Here is a 16,131-nt window from a genome sequence, read left to right on the forward strand (position 1 = left end):
CGCAGCCCACCGAGGGCCATCTACCCCCGGCGTGGCCGCGAGCTCCTGGAACCCCGCGGCTGCTTGCCCGCGCCTGACCTTCCGTCGGCGCCGCGCTTCGGCCTGGGCCCGCCCCGGGAATCGGCGGAGCCGGGGAGCCCCGGCAGCCGGCTAGCCTTCGAGGAGGCGGCCGGGGAGCTCCGCGCCCGAGCCTTCCTCCTCGGCCCCTCGGCCCGCTCTTTCCTAGTCTTCTCCGTCTCCTCCCTTCCTCTCGCCTCCCACGCCTCTCTCTTCTTTCTCCTCCGCAGTTCGGTTCCTGCGCGCCCCTGGCGTGCGGCGCCCTCCCGCCCCGGGAACAGCCCCGGGCCGAAGCGCTGCGGGGCGGCGAAGCTTGGGGCGCAGGATGGGAGGGCGGTGGGAGGGACCAGGGGGCCAGGAGGGGGAAAACCCCGGCCCTCCGGCGCGCGCCAAAAGCTGCTGCGCACGCGCCCGCGCCCTCCACCTGCGCCCTCGGCGGGCCTGGGTCTCCCGGCCGAGGGGCGGGTTGGGGGGGAGGCCGCCTTCTGTGCTGGGAGAGACCCCAGGGAGTGAGAGGCCACTCCGCAGCGGCTGTGCAGTGGAAGGCCACGCGGGACTTGGCCCTCAGACGCCGATGACCTTGACTGAAGTCACCTGCTTTCTCAAGGTCAAGTTTCGCAGTCGTTTAAAAGGAGGGCTTGTATCTGGTGTCCTCCGAGACGCTGCTGAACAGCGCTCACTGGCGCGCGGGCGGGAGGAGGGAGGCAGTGCGGGCTCGCCAGAGCCAGGTCTAGGTAGAGGCCGCGCCCGGGACTGACTGTCTGTCCCCATCCGCAGGCTCCTGAGGGCACTCCCAGCATCCGCAGCACCCCAGACTTCAAGCTACATGCCACTTCCCCGCCAGCAGACAGCGGCTCATGGGTTCCTAAGTCTTCCGTTTCCCGACCCCCACCAGGGTTTTTCATGAAATGGTCCAGGTGTATCAGACGGAAGAGAAGGATTATTACGGGCCAAGGAGGTTTTGTATTTAAACAAATGTTGTTTACCAACAATGTGCCAGGAGCCACAGCCTATTGTTTTATTTAATCTACACAACCCTTGGGGTGTGGTTAGTAGAAAACATGATTATCCCCATTTTATAGATGAGCAAACTGAGACTCACGGAGTTTAAATGACCTGACCATCAGTAAGTGGCTAAATCAGGATTTAAATCTGACTTTGGCTAATGCCAGTCTAGTTGGGTTTTCTACTCTAATCGGTTTTTTCTCAAACTTCTTCACATTTATTCTTGTTAAACGTTTCCCATAGTCTTCCATACCCATTTCTATCTACTCATTCATCAGAAAAGGAGCTCGGAACTTAAAGAAATCAAAGAAAAAATCCAGGCAGGCAAATATGACGATTTTTTTCTGTTCCAAGCATTTGAAAATAAAGGACTCTAAGGCCTGCAGAACTGAACCCAAACCTTGTTACATACAAAGAAAGAAACACCATTATTATTATTATTATTATTATTTAAAGATTTTATTTATTTATTTGACAGATACATAGCTAGAGGGAACACAAGCAGGGGGAGTGGGAGAGGGAGAAGCAGGTTTCCTGCTGAGCAGGGAGCCGGATGCGGGGCTCGATCCCAGGACCCTGGGATCATGACCTGAGCCGAAGGCAGACACTTAACGACTGAGCCACCCAGGCGCCCCAACACCATTATTATTTTAATCAATAAACTAAACCGTGTGTAGAGGGAGACAGACAGCCAGGTGATGGAAGTTAGTTGGGTTCAGAAATATGGGGACCTGAGTTTGCTCAAGGCTCTAAAATGCAGATACGACCTCACGGAAGACACTTTGGAGCTTCGTTTTCTTACCTGTAAAAGGCCAGGAATGAAGATCACCTCTCAGGTTTAAAAAAGGAATTGAACGGAGTCCTGAACCCGCCTGGGTACAGTGGAGGACGAGCGCCACCTAGCGGGCACCCCTGAGGGATGTGTGGCGTTCCCATCTAGAGAAGAACCGTGAAAAGCAGCTTAGGCAGAAAGAACATGTTGGTTTCACAAAACGAAATGTTTTTACTCCTAGTTCTATATTTCCACAGTCTCACGTTGTCAGTGATGTAATAGCGGAGGTGATCCATTTAAAAAACTCACGCAGACGCAGTCCGGACCCCCACTGGAGACTCCCCGCACTCAAGGCCAAGGGAAGATGGGAGCCCCCTCGGACATGTAGGGACCAGTTTTAGAATCGAAGTGGTTGCAGTGGGGAGAGCCCAGAGACCTCCTGACCTAACAGCTCCTCGATTCCTGTATGCTGGCTCTGTAGTAAGCTGAGTGCTCCACCGGGCTCCTGATGGGTGGTGATTTAGGGCACATGCTGTCTGTGTGTTTACTGGGGTCGTAGGAAGATTTTTTTGTTTCTTCAGAAACTTATTTATGAGACTAATAGGGGTATTTCACCGCAAACATCAGGAAGTTCAGGCATTACAAACAAACCCATTTGTCCCTCAGGTTTTATTTTCTCATTTGGGTTGTCTATTGGATAGTGGGCAGGTGATGGTGCTAATTGAGGGGAGGGTGGGTAAGTCTGAGAAGCAGGTTTGAGTAGATAAAGAGGAAGATGTTATGCGCTGTTCCTTGTGTCGAGTGTGAGATGCTTATAAAATACAAGCGCAGTCTTCTGATTTTATCCTATTCCTGTCTCTAAGTAACTGTCCTGGGGGCCCTCAAAGCGTTATGCCAGTTTCTCCTTGCAAAAACTTCCAACTTACTTCCCTTTCTCTAGTTTCTTCCCTTCATTCATTTCCTATTCACCGAATATTCCCTGAGCGCTTACAGTGTCTCAGGTGTGGTTCTAGGCTCTGGAGTTGAAGGCGCCGTAAGGCACTGCTCCCCATAGGCTAACATTCTAGTGGAGGAATGCCATCCAGAAACAAATGTCTAATTAAAGCAGTGAAACAAACATCAGATGGTGTTAGTGCTGTGAAGAGAAAGAAGCAGAGTGATGTGGCAGAGGGTGATCTGGGGCTGCTTTAGATGGAGTGGGATTCGAAGCAGAAAGAGATACGGAGGATAAGATTTTCCAAGGGAAAAAGTAGTGCACAGGGCATATGGTGGGGAGAGTCTGTGTGCTTGGGGCTGGGGAACAGGACACTCCTGTGGCCAGAGTGAAGTGGGAGGGGCAGCGTGGTCAGGGACGAGGCAGCATGCACGGGGCTTTATAAACCACAGTCAGGGGCGTGAACTTTATTCTAAGTATGATGGGAAGCCACAGGACGATGGTAAGCACAGAGCCGACTGAATATGAGTTTCATCTGGCTGTTCTGCAACAAAAAGATTCTGGCGGTGACAAGTGGGGAATCGGGGAGACCCACTACAAGCTTGTGAGTCCCAGAGAGATAGTGGCTTGGGTTAGGTGGTCCTGGAGATGGAAGGGATAGGCAGATTTGGCATCTATGTTGGTAGTGTTCTTTTTTTTTTTTTTAAGATTTTATATTATTTATTTTTTAAGGATTTATTTTAGAGAGAGAGAGAGAGTGGGGGAAGGGGCAGAGGGAGAAGGAGAGAGAATTTCAAGCAGACGCCTTGCTGAACTCAGAGTCTGAGGTGGGGTTTGGTCTCACAACCCTGAGATCATGACCCGAGCGGAAACCAAGAGTTGGTCATTTAGGTGACTGAGCCACCCAAGTGCCCCTTAAAGATTTCGTTTTTAAGTAACCTCTACACCCAACATGAGACTCAAACTTACAACAGGGAGATCAAGAATTGCATACTCCACTGACTGAGCCAGCCAGGGGCCCCAGGAGTGGTTTTTAAAAAATAATTTCTTTTAAAAAATCGTGGTAAAATGTACATAACATAAAATTTACCACTTTACCCATTTTTAAGTATGCAGTTCATTGGCATTAAGTACATTCACATTGCTGGGCAACCATCCCGGCCATCCATTGCCAGAACATTTTCTTCTTGCAAAACTGAAACTCATAGAACTGTACTCATGAAACAAGCCCCCATTCCTTGGCAGCCTCCATTCTAGTTTTTGTCTCTATGCATTTGACTACTCTAAGTTTTGCATGTAAATGAAATCACTCTGTATTTGTCCTTTGGCGACTGGCTTATTTCACTTAGCATCATGTCCTCATGTTTCATCCATGTTGTAGCATATGTCAGAATTTCCTTTCTATGTTAGGACTGAATAATATCCCATTGTATGTGTATATACTACATATTAAACAATTCATTCATCCAGCAATGGACACTTGGTTGCTTATATACATTTTCACTATTGTGAATACTGCTGTTGTAAACATGGGTGTACGAACATCTTTTCAAGACCCTGGTTTCTGGGGCGCCTGGGTGGCTCAGTCATTAAGAGTCTGCCTTCGGCTCGGGTCATGATCCCAGAGTCCTGGGATCGAGCCCCACATCGGGCTCCCTGCTCAGCAGGAAGCCTGCTTCTCCCTCTCCCTCTCCGCCTGCTCGTGTTCCCTCTCTCGCTGTCTGTCTCTGTCAAATAAATAAATAAAATCTTAAAAAAAAAAAAAAAAGACCCTGGTTTCAGTTCTTTTGGGTGTGTACCCAGAAAAGAAATTGCTGGATCACATGGTAATTTACGTTTACTTTTTTGAGGAATCCCAATATTATTTTGCATAATGGCTGCACCATTTTACGTTCCCATCTACGGTGAGCAAGGGTTCCAACTTCTCCACAGTCTTGCCAACACTTATTATTTTTTGTTGTGTTGTGTTTTTGACAGTAACCATGCTAATGGGTATGAAGTGATATTTCACTGTGGTTTTGGTTCTCGTTTCCCCAGTGATTAGTGATGTTGAGCTTGTTTTCATGTGCTTATTAACCATCTTAGTATCTTTGGAGACAGTTTAGTTCATGTTATCGGAGTGGTTGTTTTTGTGGTAGTGGTGGCTGAGTTTTAGTCCTCTGCATATTTTCGATATTGATCTCTTATCAGATATATAATTTGGAAATATTTCTACCATTCTGTGGACTGTCTGGCAGTATTCTTTTTTTTTTTTTTTTAAAGATTTTATTTAATTGACAGAGAGAGACACACACAGCGAGAGAGGGAACATAAGCAGGGGGAGTGGGAGAGGGAGAAGCAGACTCCCCGCTGAGCAGGGAGCCCGATGCGGGGCTCGATCCCAGGACCCTGGGATCATGACCTGAGCTGAAGGCAGCCGCTTAACCGACTGAGCCACCCAGGCGCCCCTGTCTGGCAGTATTCTTAAAGCATGCAGTCAATCGGATAGGGAGGCGAGGGAAAGGGAGTGACCCAAACTACCTCCTGGACTTGGGCTCAGTGACTAGGGCTGCTGCTTACCTAGGCGGGACAGACTTCAGAGACTCGGTGGGGGCGAGGGTGGGAGGAAAGCGTTCCGCTGGGACGTATTATGTCTGAGGCGCTTCGTAGGCATCCACGTGGAGGCACAAAGGCAGCCAGTGAATATAACATTTCAAGAAGAGGTCAGTCAGTACCAGAAACAGAAAGTTGAGTATTTTCAGACAGTAGGTAGCATGGATAGAACTGGATGAGGTCACCTAGGAAATGACTGTAGACCGATGAGAGAGAACTCCAACGTGGGTTCTCCAACAGGTTCAGCAGTGGAGGGAGACCCACCAAAAGAGACTGAGAAAGAGCCACCAGCGCAGTAGAAAGATCCAGGAGAGTTCGGTATTTGAGGAAGCCAAGAGAAGATTGTGTTGGCACAATGAGGGAGATTGACTATGTAGTATGCTGCATTCAAGTAGCATGAGACAGAGATATGGCCATTGGGTTTGGCGAATGGAAGTCATTGGCCACCTTGATAGGCACTGTCTTGCAGGGTGTTGGGAATGAGTTGAAAGAAGACTAGATTGGAATGAGTTCAGGAGAGGAAGAGTGGAGAAAGTGGATGCAGACAACGTTTTAAAGAAGTTTGACCGTGAAGGGGAACAGAGCAGTGAGATGGGAATGGAGGGGATCCTGCATCTGGAGTGTCAGTTTTAGTTAGAAGATGCTAGAATATGCTTATATATTGGTGTAAAGAATCTAATAAAGAGGGACAGTTGATAGTGCAGGAGAGAAGAGAAAATTGCAGAAGCAAAGCCCTTGAGAAAGTGAGAGGGGCTGGTCTTTGGTAAAGAGAATGTTGGAAGGTGTTATAATAATCGTGGCTGGCATTTACTGAGCACATACTATGAGCCAGGCGCTGTTCAAGTGCTTTATGCTTTTTTTAACAAAAATTTTATTTATTTGACAGAGCGAGCAAGAGAGAGCACAAGCAGGTGGAGCGGCAGAAGGAGAGGGAGAAGGAGACTCCCTGCTGAGCAGGGATACCTAGGTGGGGCTCCATCCCAGGACCCTGGGATCATGACCTGAGCTGAAGGCAGATGCTTAACTGACTGGGCTACCCAGGCGCCCCTAGTGCTTTATGCTCTCTCAACCAGTATGGGCAAGATGAGCGTGGACAGTGCGGCAGGGAGGACTGGGTGGGTGCAGTGAGGAGGTGAGAAGTAGTCCCTTGGACAATGGGGAAAGAAGATACCAGGGTAAAGTAGAACAGCTGAGCAGGATTGAGGGCGTGTTTTAGATTCACATGCATGAACTTAAAGTGTGACCAGTTAGCACAGATGTGTGCTTCTGTCCGACAACATTCCCCTGCTCTGGGTAAAACAAACCAAACCAAACCCAAAAGCCAAACACCAAAAAAACCGGTGTAGAGTGGACAGACAGTTGGGCTTGCCGAGGTTAGGGTATTGTGGGGCCACTAAGAGAGAACAAGAACAGCCAGGGGCTTCAGGCTGTCTGCAGGGGAGGGTTTATAATCAGCGAACCAAGGAATCTAAGCTGGATCAGGGCAATAATAATAAGAGGAAGGTGATGGAGAGATTCAGGATGGATGGCTTAGAAGTCTTTAAGATACTTGCTGGAGGCTGAGTGTCAGGGATATGAGTTGGAAAGAGCTGTGGCCAGAGATTTGGGGACTTTGTCAAGATTTCAGAGGTGCTCAGGTTGTCAGTGACACTGAGGTCAAGGGTGACAGCGATGGGTGGAGGTATTGATGAGCACCAGGGGTGCTCTCCTGCCTTATTTCCCCAATTCCTAACACAGCCATGTGACACCGTGATGTTCCTATGAAACCCTTCAACCTGGGCTCCTCTTTCTCCCACCTACACGCCAGTCTGCCCTGTTCCTCATTGTGGAGATGCCACTCACCCACAAAGTCTGGCAAAGAACACAGAAGCAGGAAAAGGTTTTTTTTTGTTGTTGTTGTTGTTGTTTTTTTAGATACTGTTCTCCATCTGCCGGGCTCAGCTTACATATTGCTTTAGTTCCAAGTCCTGCTGGGACCCTCCCACCTGTACCTGTTGTGATCTTTTCCCTCCTGGAAATGAGGACACCCAGTGCTTTAGAATGATTTGCTGGGGCACCTGACCTAAACACTTTGTCTTTAATTAAACCAACTCATCTGGGCGAGTTTCGCCCCAGTGATGATAAACAAAGATAATTAACTCAAAGGCATGGCTTTTTTTAGAATAGTGTTTCCTAAATCATGGTCGTTTGATACCCATTTTCACATTTTCTGCCATCTGTAGCCACCTATAATCATTAGTTGCTTAACATCTTTATTTAAATGACGTACTTTTTAAACTTGAAAAAAGGTTTGTTTTCAAAAGAACCTTTGTATAAATAAACATATATTTATATATATGTGTATAAATAAATGGAGCACCAGGAACCGCTTGCCAAATATAATCTGAAAAAATATTGAATGCTGATGAAACAGTGTTAGTAAAATAGCTAGATGTAATGGGATGCTAAAGATTGGGGGCCTGAGGTTGGCTCTCCATTCTTTCTTTTTTTTCTTTTCTTTTTTTTTTTTTTCTAATGAGAGACAGAGAGCGTGAGAGGGAGGAGGGTCAGAGGGAGAAGCAGACTCCCCGCCAAGCAGGGAGCCTGATGCGGGACTCGATCCCGGGACTCCAGGATCATGACCTGAGCTGAAGGCAGTCGCCTAACCAACTGAGCCACCCAGGCGCCCCGGCTCTCCATTCTAAGGGACAGCTTGTCATGTGCCGGAGAGATGTTGCAACATGCTAGGACCAACCTGAGACTTTCTCTCTGACCTAATGAAAGAGACCGAAAGGGAACCGACCCAACAGAAATGTGTACATAAGTTTGCCAGAGGCATATACCAGAATGTCCATAGCCCTGTTTTCTAGTTTCCAAAAACTGGGAAACCACTCAAATGCTAATTAAGAATAGGATGGATAGGGGCGCCTGGGTGGCTCAGTCGATTAAGCATCCCACTCTTGGTTTTGGCTCAGGTCATGATCTCAGGGTTGTGAGATTGAGCCCTGCTTTGGGCTCCATGCTCAGTGCAGAGGCTGCTTGAGATTCTTTCCCCCCTCCCTCTCCCTCCCCCTCTGCTCCTCCTTTGGCTCACGCTCTCTCTCTCTCTCTCAAATAAATAAATGAGTAAAATCTTAAAATCTTAAAATGCGCCTGGAACCTCATAGGCCCTTAGTAAATATTGATTGCGTGGATGGTCTCATTTTATCTTCACACAATGCAAGAGACCGGTGGGACAGGTATCAGAGTTTCTAGCTGCAGATGAGGAACCTGAGACTCAGGGGGGCCAAGTGGTCTTATTCAAGGTCATGCAGAACACGGCCACTGCATTAGGATGCCTGCTCTGTGAAACATGTTAGTCCTCCATCATCCTCAGTTACATAGCCGTTCCCCTAGGTTTTTAGCACAAATAACATATTTCAGTTTCTTCTGTTGTTGTTAAATCATCTTCTGAGGCCTAACTTGGAGATGTTTATTTCCATTATGAGATATTTTGGACTGGGCTTTGAAAGGGAAAGGACCAGAAGGCTGTGCTTTCAGAGAAAGGGGTGTAGGGTGGGGGAGAAAGCTCACCGGGGAGATTTATGTCAAGGAATTACAGCAAACTGTCATTCTGTCTGAGTAAGTATGGCTAGAAACAGGAAAGGAAATACAGGATATTGTGGTAGCACGTGGACTTAATGGAAAGTCAGATGAACAGATGGGACCGAGCTGTCCTGGGAACTGTCAGAGGAAGAAGCTCAAGGCGGCTTTGGGAGAAATCCCTGCACAAATGCAGGTGAACTGAGCTGGAGACAAGTGCTTCTTGTAGGTTCAGAAAGGATTCTTGGTGAAGTACACAAAAGAAAAGCAAAGGCACCTTCTGTCCAAACTATGGCCCTACAATCCGTCCAGATTCAAGGAAGTAGGATTCCGGGAGAGGGAGGGTGGACACATTCATTGAGACATGGATTTCACTTAAAGGTTAGACTTACTTTTTTAATTTTAAGAACCTGAAATGACCAACTTTATCCTTTAATTTTAATTTTTTAAAGGATTTATTTGAGAGAGAGAGAGAGGGAGAGGGAGAGGGAATGCGAGCAGAGGGAGAGAGAGAATCTTAAGCAGACTCCCTGCTGAGCTCGGAGCCTGCAGTAGGGCTCAATCCCGCGACCCTGAGATCATGACCTGAGCTGAAATCAAGAGTTGGACGCTTAACCGACTGAGCCACCCAGGTGCCCCCCCCGCCCAAGTATATCCTTTTAAACTCCAATAGTGTTTACTGGGGAAAGGACCAGAGGACTTCAAACTGACAGTGATGAAATGGACAACAATGTTTGGGGGTAAACAGGGACACATGAGCCAAAAATAGGAAAAGGCAAGCTCTTGTTGAGTACTTCCTTTCGGTTGAAAAAAAATGTTGACTGTTTCAAGTAAGACTTGCTGAAGACTGACAGATTGGTCTCGGCAAATAAAAACAACTCTGCATTTTGATGATACACTCATTTTGAAAAGATGGCATTTTAAAAAAGGCATTGCATGGATTCCTCTAGTGGTCATAGAGAACACATTTATTAAAAGCTAGCAGAGAGGCTGATCCTTCAGGAGATATAAACTGAGTGAATGAGGACACAAACGATTTCTTTTTTTTTTTTTTTAAAGATTTTATTTATTTATTTGACAGATTGATAGCGAGAGCAGGAACACAAGCAGGGGGAGTGGGAGAGGGAGAAGAGGGCTTCCTGCCGAGCAGGGAGCCCGATGTGGGACTCGATCCCAGGACCCTGGGATCATGACCTGAGCCGAAGGCAGATGCTTAATGACTGAGCCACCCAGGCGCCCGAGGACACAAACGATTTCTGCGAGTCACCACTTTAGAAAGCATGCTGTGGTAGGAATTTACCAAGGCTCTACCTACTGCAACAAAACACCAGATGCTAGATGAATTACACGCTTGGACTGCAGGCTTAAGTGCATTGCTGAGCTTGTTGGAGAATGAGGGCAATGCACAAGCCACCCGTTGTTCCTGTACAGAAATTTCAGTATGTATAGCAGGGTGTGGGGGGTGAGTAGTCAGAACTGTGGTGTGTGCTGATTATTAAGCTATTTTGTGTTTTTTAAAAATATTTATTTATTTATTCAAATTTTACTTAGTTAATATACAGTGCAATATTGGTTTCTGGAGGAGAATTCAGTGATTCATCACTTATATGCAACACCCAGTGCTCATCATATCAAGTGCCCCCCTTAGTGCCCATCCCCCATCTAGCCCATCCCCCACCCTTCTCCCTCCATCGACCGAACAGTTTGTTCTCTATTGTTAAGAATCTCTTATGGTTTGCTTCCTTCTCTCCTTCTTGCCCCCCATATGTTCATCTGCTTTCTTTCTCAAATTCCACATATGAGTGAGATCATATGGTATTTGTCTTTCTTTGACTGACTTATTTCCCTTAGCATGATACTCTCTAGGTCCATCCACGTCATTGCAAATGGCAAGATTTCATTCTTTTTGATGGCTGAGTAATATTCCATCGTGTATATATACACCACATCTTTATCCATTCATCTGTCGACAGACATGTGGGCTCTCTCCATAGTTTGGGTATTGTTTTTTGTTTTTTTTAAAAGATTTTACTTATAAGTTTGAGAGAGAAAGAGAAAGAGAGAGAGAGAGCATGAGGTGGGGTGAGGGGCAGAGGGAGAGAGAGAGAAGCAGGCTCCCCTCTGAGCAGGGAGCCTGATGCAGGGCTCGATCCCAGGACCCTGAGATCATGACCTGAGTTGAAGGCAGACACTTAATGACCGAGCCACCCAGGCGCCCCTGGCTATTGCTGATAATGCTTAAGCTATGATTTCTTAGCTCCTGAGCCATGTGTCTCGAGTCTGCTTGGTGGTGCCAGGACCACTCTCTGCAGCCTGGGCTCCTCCCCGGCCGCTGGCTCTCCATGGTCTGTCATTGGAGGCACTAAAAAGAGACAAAGGCTGAAGCTGGGGGAGGGTTAGCTGCTTCTTGTTGGCTCACTCTTTTGTTAGCGTCACCCCTGTAGCATTTCTTCGCCCCAGGGGTGGCAGCTGATGGGTCACACTTGGCTTCAGTTTCCAGTTCGCCCACTTCCCTGGGACGGGTCTCCTTGTCCTGTGTTGGAAGGATCAGTGCCCCGTGGGCAGCACTCCTCCGAATCTGAGGCCCTGAGCTCTTCTCCTTCTATCTCCTGCCAGACTCAACCTTGCCTTTGCGTCCCCCAAGCCGTGCCGTGGTGATGGTTACTTTCCGAAGTTACTCTGCATTCTGTCTGTGTCACCCTTGTGCTTGATAATCGAAGCCAGTTCCCTAGATTGAATTATTCATTACAATAACTGGTGTGGTTTCTCATAGCTGACTGGACCATGATGAAACAGGTCTCAAATGGTTTGCTATAATGTAATAGGAAGAATATGAATAACGTCAGGCCTTTCATCCAACACTGAGAGATGCCCTGAGAAAGAAATAAGGTGACCTGGAGCTAGAAATTCTTGTAAACCCGCTAACGAGGGGTCCCCAGACAGAGAAGTGATGGTGCTTGCTCGTGGGAGACTTGATACTTGTGGAATGCTTTTGGCAGTATGTACCTGGTCCCTCCAGGATCGCTTATAGCAACAACACAACAAACAATCCCGGCGTGGAATCTATGATTTATGGGCATAGCTCCCTGGAAAATGTCACACAAGCTATGTAACCATCTGAAGAGGGCTGTTCCATGACTGAAACATCTTCCTTCTGTGTGAGGAATGGAGCTGCAGGTGGTTTTCAGAGACCTGCGCTCATCAGGGCACATGCATGTCCTGATGAGAAAGGGCTGAGGAAGTAGGATCTGGCCCAGACCTCCATGCTGTCTTGGTGCCCAGCAACTACGTGTGTTCTTGACCTTATCAGTAACACTTGATGCTGGGTAAAAGCTCCGACGTAGATGAGTCTGATTTGACAGTTGGTCCTTCATGTCATTAGAGAGGCCATTTCTCAGAACGCTACCCGTGCTTTGTCAACATAGGGGAGTAAACAACAGGTGAAGATGTTCGATACAGGCCCTAGGGGATCCAAGAGATGAGTGAAGGGCATCCCCGGGGCAGTGGTTGGAGGACCCCAGGATGAGGGGCTGGCCAGTCGGCACTGGAGAAGCATGACCCAAGAGACGGTAGGTGGAGAGCTGATTTCAGCAAGATGCCTTCTGGGTTTCGGCTGGGAGAACTTGGCTAGATTTCTTCATAGACTTGGCTGGCCCAGATGTCACGTGAATACAGTGCTTTCCTCTCCATACCCTAAAGGAGAGAGGCAAACATCAAAACTTGGAGAATATCTATTTGTTCTCGATCTTAAGACACAACAAGAGCTAACTACAAAATGAAATTTAAATTCAATTACATTAAAATTAAAAACCGTTCACCAAAAGTACCACAAAGAAAGTGAAAGATAAACCACGCAATATATGTATTGTGTGCACGTGTGTGGTGTGTGCGTGTTTGAGGGGGTGGTATTTGTGACACATATACACAAAGGATATTGCCCTGAATACCAGACATATGTATTTATATACATATACAAATATATCTATATTTGAGGGGGGAGAGGGGCAGAGGGAGAGGGAGAGAGAAACCCAAGCAGGCTGGGCGCTGAGCCTGACATAGGGCTCGATCCCACAACGCTGAGATCGGACCCCAGCCAAAACCAAGAGTCAGATATTTAACCAACTGCACCACCCAGGAGCCCCTATATTTATATCTTTATATAAAAATATATAAAGAACTCTCATAAATCAATAAGAAAAACACAAAGAACCAAATGGGAAAATGAGCACAAGTCAAGAACAGGCATTTCACAGAAGAGGAAATAAGATGGAAAATAAATACATGAAAACATACTCAACCTTTCTTGAAACCCATGCAAATAAAAATCCCAAATAGGCAGGGGCGCCTGGGTGACTCGGTCGTTAAGCGTCCGCCTTCAGCTCAAGTCATGATCCCAGGGTCCTGGGATCGAGCCCCGCATCGGGCTCTCTGCTCACTCCCCCTGCTTGTGTTTCCTCTCTCGCTATGTCTCTCTCCGTCAAATACTTAAATAAAATCTTTAAAAAAAAAATCCCAAATAGCCAAAAATTGAGAAGTCCTAAACTTACAAAGTGTCAAGCAAGAGAAGTATCCAGCTGGTAGGAGTACACAGTGGTAAAAACATTTGGGGGACATTTTGACGTTTCCTTGCAAAGCTGAAAACATTCTTACTCTAGACATTAGTAGTTTTACCCCTGGAGCAGAAAGCTGGGTGTGTCTTGGTGTGGAAAATGGGGACATATTGATTTTCTAGTTGTCAGAGTGGCTGGCTGACCCGGTCCTCTGGTTCACAGGCTGTTGTTCTCCTCAGGCAGCAACCAGCCTGGTCCTTCTGCTTACTTCTGTGTGCCTACAAATATAATTTTCTGTATGTACAATGATATTAATAACTTTGGGAAGGTCTGCCTACAACATATTCATAGAATACTCATAGCACCATTGTTTAACCCTGGGAATAGCACAAAGACCAGGACCAGGCAATTAAATGGCTTTACTATATTGCGATACCGGCTTTCAGTGGAATACTAGACAGCAGTGAAAGTGAACTAACTACTCCATCACTGGAGATGAATTTCAAAACACAGTGTAAAAGAAAAAAGCATGTCTCAAATGATCCTTAAAATATGATTTATGTAAAGTGTAAAAACATTCACAACTTAAAATGTGTAGGGTTGTATACATATGTAGTAAAATGAAATATTTAGAATGTTGGTAGCCTTGGGGACGTGCGGAAGCATCCAAGGTATTGCTATTATTCTCTGTCTCAGGCTGAAGGGTGGGTAAATGGGATTTTTAAAAACCAGTTGTTTATATCATGTGTTGCACATATATAAGTACATTATATGTATGTACATATATACATTATATATAATCTTTTATCACGTGCATATACACATGATATATCCATACTTACATGTCATATATATTAGACATATAATATTCTTTTTTTTTTTTAAGATTTTATTTATTTATTTGAGACAGAATGAGAGAGAGAGAGCACATGAGAGGGGGGAGGGTCAGAGGGAGAAGCAGACTCCCCGCCGAGCAGGGAGCCTGATGTGGGACTCGATCCAGGGACTCCAGGATCATGACCTGAGCCGAAGGCAGTCGCTTAACGACTGAGCCACCCAGGCACCCCTGTTATCATTCTTTTTTTTTATTTTATTTTATTTTTTTAATTTTTATTTATTTGAGACAGAGAGAATGAGAGAGAGAGAGCACATGAGAGGGGGGAGGGTCAGAGGGAGAAGCAGACTCCCCGCCGAGCAGGGAGCCCGATGTGGGACTCGATCCCGGGACTCCAGGATCATGACCTGAGCCGAAGGCAGTCGCCCAACCAACTGAGCCAACCAGGCGCCCTAGACATATAATATTCTTATTACCTACTTGCATATATATCATATGTATGTACATATATTTTATATATATATGTAAAAGCTCTCTATCCTTTTGATTATAAGAAATAATCCATAAAGTTGTATATTTTTTTTAATTTTTTTTTTATTTTTTAAAGATTTTATTTCTCTATTTGAGAGAGAGAGAATGAGAGACAGAGAGCATGAGAGGGAGGAGGGTCAGAGGGAGAAGCAGACTCCCTGCCGAGCAGGGAGCCCGATGCGGGACTCGATCCCGGGACTCCAGGATCATGACCTGAGCCGAAGGCAGTCGCTTAACCAGCTGAGCCACCCAGGCGCCCGAGTTGTATAATATTTTTAAAAGGGCATAAAAAGGTAGATACATAAAATCTCATTTTTGTAAAAAATGTATCTACATATTTCACTGATTTGAAGGTACACTTTTCCCTCCCACAGTTTAACACCTGTGAAATCAGAAAGTATCTTAAAATTGCTACTGAACAAGCAGCACTTAGGCTATAGTTGTTGTCACGTGTGTTCTTGTTTCTAACTGTTGATCCTGCTGTCACTTAATTATGTGCATCATTGATTCTATGCACTTTGATTTTAAACACCACTTAAAATGTCTTTAAAAAGATTCCATTATGATTTGACATCAAAGCAGAAGTCCTGTGGACTCAGAAAGTCACAGGAACCTGGTGGCTAAGAAATACATTTTATGTCAGGGAGGTAAATAGTGTTGGAGAAATACCTGGGATCTCACCTTTTCTTGCAAAGGAACGGTGCCAGAATCTGGTGAGACTGTGATTAATTTTTGTGTCATACTTTTAGTTTTTTTTTTTTTTTTTTCTTAGCAGTATATAAAGTAATGATACATTTTATAGTCAACAGCATCTTAGATGAGATGAAATATAGTATATGAGTTTTCCACATATATAAATAGAAAAGTCTGGAGGAATTGGCTATCAAAGAAATAGTATATCTGACTTGTGGGTTTATAAGTGATTTTTTGTCATCTTTGCCTACTGTTTTTTTTTTTTTTAATTTTTCTACAACAAAGGCATTACTTTGAGAGCAAAAATACTATTATTTAGCAACATTCAGATTTTATATCATTTGTTAAAAAAAAAGTCAAGCATACAACTAAGAGAATGTGACGGAACTGTAGCCGACGTGCGCCCACAGGTCACCTGGGTCCTGCCACGGCAGGCACTGGCGGGGCCGCTCTGTTGGGAAAACTCTGATGAGACTCACGGCATCCCGGTTCCAGTCCTAGCAACGTGTAATGCGTGTGTTCTTAAAAGTGAGTTCTGTAACCTCTGAGCTTCACCTCTCCCAACTGTAAAGTAGGGGGTCTGATACTCCCTCACAGCCTT

The sequence above is a fragment of the Mirounga angustirostris genome, unplaced genomic scaffold (genome assembly GCF_029215605.1).
Source record: "Mirounga angustirostris isolate CCGP_5_RB_7025 unplaced genomic scaffold, mMirAng1.0.hap1 SCAF_2, whole genome shotgun sequence".
NCBI classification, from domain to species: Eukaryota; Metazoa; Chordata; class Mammalia; order Carnivora; family Phocidae; genus Mirounga; species Mirounga angustirostris.